This window comes from Delphinapterus leucas, chromosome 3, assembly GCF_059928025.1.
Source record: "Delphinapterus leucas isolate spDelLeu-1000000601 "Yukka" chromosome 3, BTC_Dleu_Yukka2, whole genome shotgun sequence".
NCBI classification, from domain to species: Eukaryota; Metazoa; Chordata; class Mammalia; order Artiodactyla; family Monodontidae; genus Delphinapterus; species Delphinapterus leucas.
Genome location: NC_143131.1, coordinates 163,066,532 through 163,073,728, shown reverse-complemented (window position 1 = coordinate 163,073,728; position 7,197 = coordinate 163,066,532).

The following is a 7,197-nucleotide window of genomic DNA, read 5'->3' as shown; positions in this document are numbered from 1 at the left end:
ATACCCACACACCTACCCAGCTCCTGGCACACACACTCTTCTTTAAGGGGACTCCTCCTCAGCTGACCTCCAGCACCCTGTGGAATAAAGGACCAGAGTGGAGAGGAAACAAGGGGTGTCTGGCTGACCAGGGGATCCTCTTCCTGGAGGCCATTCACTGCAGCTGGGGTATCGACGGACCCTGGGTGAAACCACATTAACAGGCGGGGCTTTTAGTCACCCTTTCTGCTGTAGGTTTCATTTCTCACCTCTTAATTTTCCTTTTACAACTTGGAAACTGAAACTGGCTTGAGGATGGCTCTGGGAAAGGCAACTCCCCCAGGAGATGGGAGCTGGATGGTATCCACCAATCCCATCCCCACAACCTTGTCACCCAAAACAGGCTCAGTAAGAGCAGGCACTCGCTGGAGGTTGGGCTGAACAGTGGGAATTCTAGGGTTCCGCAGAACAAACTCTGGAATTCCAGTCTGCCCTTTGCCAGACTCTTAACCTCTCTGACTCTCACAGAAATAATCCTTAAAATGGGTTTAAGAATAATACCTACCCCATAGGTTGTGTGGATTAAGCAAGAGAACATTTAGCAGAGAAAACATTAAGTAAATGCAAGTATTGTTATTCGTTCACTGGACATCTATTGAGTGCTGGCTGGGTGCCAGACATTGTGCTAAGAAGACAATGTAAGACGTGGTTCCTGCCCCAGGGGCTCCCAGAGCAGTGGGGGAGACGCAGGAGACACAGAGAGTCCAGTGTCCTGTGTACTAGGAGCAAAGAGGGCACAGAAACTTGGTGGAAATTCAGGCAGAAGAGTTTCTTTGGGGTCACCTGTGGTGTCAGTGAACACCTGCTTGAGATGAGTCTTAAAAGACTGGGAACGCGGCCAGGAGACAGAGGGCACAAGACAGGATAAGGCTGAGAAGTGTGAATCATCCTGGTATGTGCCAGGACTCGGCTGTCAGATCCACGTTGGCATGGAGGGCAGGGAGGGGAGAGGTGAGAGCTGTGCCTGGACAGGTGGGCAGGGATTGAAACTCGGAATGCCATTCATTCATTCATTCATTCAACAAACATTTGTTGCGTGCCTGCTATGTGCCAGGCAGGTGTCCTGGGGATACAGCAGTGAATAGGCAAAATTCTCGGACTGCAGAGAGCTAACACTCTAATGGTGGAGACAGATAATAAACAGGATAAATAAGTAACATTATAATAATTAAGACGGTGATAAGTGCTAATCAGGAAAATAAAGCAGGGAAAGAGGTTAAAAGATACTGACTACGTGTGTGGGGGGGGTGAGAAGTGGCAATGTTCAGGGGTTCAGTCTCAAGAAAGGTGGCTAGGGAAGGTCTGAAAAGGAGACATTTGAGCAAAGACATGAAGGAGGCGAAGAGTGAGCGGTATGTATGTCAGAGGGAAGAATGAGAGAAAGTGGGACTTCCCTGGTGGTCCAGTGGGTAAGACTCCACTCTCCCAATGCAGGGGGCCCAGGTTCGATCCCCGATCGGGGAACTAAATTCCACACGCATGCCGCAGCTAAGAGTCTGTATGCGGCAACTAAGAAGTCCACACGCCCCAACGAAAGATCCCGTGTGCCGTGACTGAGAGCCGGCTCAGCCACAAATTTAAAATAAATTAAATAAATTAAAAAAATTAAAGAAGAATGGGAGAAGGAACAGCAAGTGCAAAGGCCCTGTGGCGGCAGTATGCCTGGTGGGATTGAGGAATAGCAGTGTGACTGGAATGGAATGATCAAAGGGGGAGAGTGGGAGGGGATGAGGTTTGAGTACAAGTGTAGGGGGCAAATTGTGTAGGATCTTGAAGACTACGAAGACTTTGGCTTTTACTCTGATTGAAATGGGGAACCACTGGGGAGTTCCAAGCAGAAGAGGGACATGGATGGACTTTCATTTTAACGGTATCACACTGGCTGTTCGTGGGAAGATTGGATTAAAAGCAGAGGGTGGGGAGTGGAGGTGAGAGCAGAAGCAGGAATTCAGTTAAGAAGCTACTACAACAGTCCAGGCAAGAGACGTGGCGCCTTGGATCAGAATGGTAGCAGTGAAAGGTAGGGAGAAGGGGTATGATTCAATTTTCTTATTATGGAAAATTTCAAACATGAACAAAAGTAGAATAATACAATGAACCTCCATGTACCATCCCCCATCTTCAACAATTATCAACCTGTAGACAGTTTTTTAAATGTTTATTCAGGTCTTCTGCCCATTTTTATTTTTATTGGCCACCCGGCACGCGGGATCTTAGTTCCCCAACCAGGGATTGAACCCATGCCCCCTGCAGTAGAAGCACAGAGTCCTAACCACTGGACCACCAGGGAAGTCCCAACCTACAGACAATCTTGTTTCAATGATATCTCCATCCACATCTCCCCTCCTGTATTATTTGGAAGTGAATCCCAGACCTCATATCATTTCACTGGCTATATTTTGAGTATAAACAGGTCTTGCTAAAGGATAGAGTGTGACGTGAGAGAAAAATTAGAGTCAAGGACCACTCTAAGGCTTTTGGCCTTAGCACTGGAAGGATGGAATTGTCCTTAACTGAGAAGGGAAACACTGGGCCAGGGCACAGTGTAGGCATGAAGGTCGGGAGCTCGGCTTTGGAAGCAAACTTGAGTGTCTAGTGAGAGAGATCCAAGTTGGCTAGGGAGTTGCATATTTGAGTCTGGATTTCAGGGATGAAGTCTGGGGTTGAGATACAAATTACCAGCATAGATATATTTAAAGCCATGAGGCTGGATGGGTTCACCAAGGGAGTGAGTATAGAGCAAGACAAGAAAAGGACCAGTGACTGGGCCCTGAAACACTTAATAGTATTAAGTGATTGGGGAGAGGCAAGCATCCGGCAAACAAGAATGCGAAGGAGTAGCCAGGGAGGTGGAAGAAAAATCAGCAGTGTGTTTTGATAGCCAAGTGGAAACATTGTTCTAGGAAAGAGAAAGTGATCCACTGGGTCACATATCAGGTGAATCTGCGCTGACTTTGTCCTGAGGGCAGTGGCAAATCAGAGGAGCGACCAGAGGTGAAATGACCATTCTGGAAAGATTGGTCTGGCTGCTTCTGTGGGGAGGATGGATTGCAGGGGCCAGGGGTAGATATGTAGGGAAACGTGTCAGGACACTGTACAGTGATCCAGGTGAGAGGGAAGGTGACCCGGACTTGGCCGGAGAAGGGATGGGATTCTAGGTCTACCTTGGGGGGAGGGTGAACAGGACTTGGTGACTACAGGTAGGAGGTGAGGGAAAAGACAGGATGGCTATCAGCTCTCTGGCTTGGGTACCTGGGTAATGGATGGAGGGTACTGTTAACAAAGGGAGGAAGATAAAAGGAGGAGTGGGAAGTGGGGAGGTCTACAAGGGTAGCTGTTTAAGCCAGAGAGCTTAAAAAAGTTGTCCACATTGCCTAATGCTTCCGATAAGTTCAGGAATATAGGTCTGAGAAGCACCCAAGAGGCTACTGGTGATCATTGTGGGTGAAATGTAAGGGAGAGCTGGGAGCAGAAGCCAGATTTTAGGTGCGGGGTTGAAGAGTAAGTTGGGTGAGGAGGATGGAGACCAGGAGTGTAGATAACACTTTCAAGAACTTTGTCGTGAAAGGGAGGAGAAAGACCAGGTGTTAGCTGGAGGAAGTGGTGGGGTGGAGGGTGTTTGTTGTCTTAAATACCATTTGGGGGGAAAAAAAAACCCTCAATCATGACACGTTTCAATTTAAACTTTCCAACTGGCTAACCCCAAACGGAAAGAATCACATTTTTAATTACATAAATTCTAAAAGTCTCCATATTTTCAAAGTTTGGTAGTGCCTGGTCCTTAAACAGTCCTATATTATAACTGTTTAAAGAGCAGTGGCAATTTCGCAAACCAAAGTCAACAATAAAGTGAGATTCCAAACATTTGTCCTATGTTTATAATGACAGATAATGAGCTTCAAGGCAATATAAAAGTTATTCAAACAAAAGTTATTCAAACATTCAGACCTTACATCTTAGTTTAAAACTTTTTTTGAAGTATAATTGATTTACAACACTATATCGGTTTCAGGTGTACAACATAGTTATTCAATATTTTTACAGGTTGTACTCCATTTGAAGTTATTATAGGCACTTCCCTGGTGATCCAGTGGTAAAGAATCTGCCTTCCAATTCAGGGGACACAGGTCTGATCCCTGGTCGGGGAACTAAGATCCTACAGGCGGCAGGGCAACTAAGCCCGCGTGCCACAACTACTGAGCCCATGTGCCCTGGAGCATGCAGGCCACAACTAGAGAGAAACCTCCACACCACAACGAAGAGCCCACGTCCTGCAATGAAAGATCCCGCACGCCTCAGTGAAGATCCTGCGTCTCGCAACTAAGACCCAATGCAGCCAAAAATAAATTAAATAAATAATAAACCTTTGAAAAACTAAAGTTATTATAATATATTGGCTCTATTCCCTGTGCTGTACAATATGTCCTTGTAGCTTATCTATTTTATACACAGTAGTTTGTACCTCTTAATCCCGTCCTCCTATTTTGCCTCTCCCCACTGGTAGCCACCACTTTGCTCAATAGACTTTACATATTAGTTTTGATTCATTTCATTATTCATTTTCATGAGATATCTGGGAGTTCAGCAGCTTTCAAGATTTCGAAAGGGGGAATTCCCTGGCAGTCCAGCGGTTGGGACTCTGGGCTTTCACTGCCAGGGACCAGGGTTCAATCCCTGGTCTGGTATTTAGGAACCTGCAGGCCTTGCAGAGTGGCCAAAATAAGGGAAAAAAAAAACGATTTAAAAAGGGAACATGGGGCTTCCCTGGTGGCGCAGTGTTTAGGAGTCCGCCTGCCGATGCAGGGGACGTGGGTTCGTGCCCCGGTCTGGGAAGATCCTACACGCCACTGAGCGGCTAGGCCCGTGAGCCATGGCCGCTGAGACTGCGCGTCCGGAGCCTGTGCTCTGCAACAGGAGAGGCCACAACAGTGAGAGGTCCGCGTACCGCAAAAAAAAAAAAAAAAAAAAGGGAACATGCAGTCGATTGTGTATTGGTTTTATGGTTTGTAGAAATGCCACGTAGTTGGGCACATTTCTATGGCGGTGGGGGAAGAGCTAGTAGTTAGGAAGGGTGTGGGCTGGGTTTTAGGAAGAGGAAGATACATAAAGATGGGTTTTCTCTTAGCTTGTGTTCCTCCAAATGCAGAGCCTGAGACAAGGAGTTGCATGAGACTTGTTTTGGGAAATGATCCCAAGGGACAGGTGTGGGGGATTGAGAAGGAGGAAAAAACAGTCCAAGAAATATCATGAAATTGATCAGTACTGTGGGCAGCTGAGCTTTGATCCCACTGGGGACCCTCTAAGGAGCAATGCAGAACGTGCCTCAAAATTATCCACCTGAGAGGTGGAGGAGGGGAGTATGCACTCGCTGCACTCACTGGTTCCTGTCTTTCAATGCGCCAAGGCTTACCCCCTGGGGTGTTAACTCCCTGGAACTTCCATATTTGCTCAGAATTACTTGGAAGGCTTGTTAAGACACAGATTGCTGAGTCCCACTACCAGAGAACCTAACTCAGGTAATTCTGGGCTAGTTGCTGAGAAGTTTTATTTCAAAGAGGTTCCAGATGATGTTGATTCTGCTGGTCTGGGGTCCTTACTTTTGAGAATCAATAACTTAGAGGTTTGAGCTTTGAAAGGTGACAACATGGGGGAGAAGGAAAGTTGACTCAAAGTCATGGAGTTGTGAGCCAGCATTCAGTGTTCTGGAATTGCAAGTGTTTGGCCACGTCTGGTATGTTCTGAGAGTGACGAGGAGAGACTGAGAGGTCAGCAAGAGCTAAATGGTCAAGAACCCTGAATGCCAAGCAAAGGAACTTCAACTTGATTCTGTAGGTAATAGGAGCCATTGGAGAATTTTAAGCAGGGGAGGATTCTGTTTCTATTTATGCTTCAGAAAGAGCACAGTGGTCTGGGTAGAAAGGGGTGAGCTAGGGGGACATGACCATAGAAGTCTACAAAATGAACAGCCTGATCTTGGCACTCGTGGGGACGTGGGGCCTCTCTTAACGAGCATGATGGTGTCACAATCCTTGATGTGCAGTCTGAGAAGCTATTGATTCCACAGTTTCTGGCCCCGGAACCTGAGTATCTGATCCTCCATGTAAGGTCCTCCAGCCTCTTCAATCTTCTCTTTCAAGTCGTGGATGGAGTCATCAGGGTCAATGGTGTAAGGCTTGCCCTGGCCACTGGAGTCCTTCATGAAGACCTGGACCTCAGGGGGGAAGGTCTCCAGCACCTGGAGGCTCCTGAAAGGAGAGACAGTGGTGTCCACTGGGGCCACATGTCCTCTTGTTTTCATAGTTTTGCCTTTCCCAGAATGTCATATGGTTGGAATCATCCAGTGTGTAGTCTTTTCAGACTGGTTTCTTTCAACTAGCAATATGCATTTAAGCTTCTTCCATGGCTTTTCATACATCACCACTCACAGTAACAAATTGTTTTTTTCTTGTGATGAGAGCTTTTAAGATCTACTCTCTTAGCAACTTTCAAATACACAACAATATTGTTAGCTATAGTCACTACATTATACATGACATCCCCAGGACTTATTTATCTTATAACTTGAAGTTTGTACCTTTGGTCCACCTTCAGCTATTTCACCCACCTCCCACCTCTGGCAACCAGTCTATTCTATGTATCTGTGAGTTGTTTCTTCTTTGCTTTTAAAGATTCCACATATAAGTGATCTCATACAGTATTTATGTTTCGCCCTCTGACTTAATGCACTTAGCATAATGCCCTCAAGGTCTATCTGTGTTGTCACAAATGGCAGATTTCCTTCTTTTCATGTGGCTGAATAAAATTCCATTATCTATCTATCTATCTATATCTATCTATCTATCTATCTATATCTATATGTCACATTTTCTTTATCCATTCACCTGTTGGACACTTAGTTGTTTCCTAGTCTTGATTTGCCTATTTTATTTTATTTTTTTACACACACTGCATGACATGCGGGCCTTAATTCCCTGACCAGGGATCAAACCCATGCCCCCTGCAGTGGAAGTGTGGAGTCTTAACCACTGGACCACCAGGGAAGTCCCCTGCTTTGCCAATTTTAGAATCAGGTTATTTGTTTTGGTTTGTTTGTTTGTTTGTTTTTTGCTATGGAGTTGTTTGAATTCCTTATAGATTTTGGATATTAACCTCTTATCA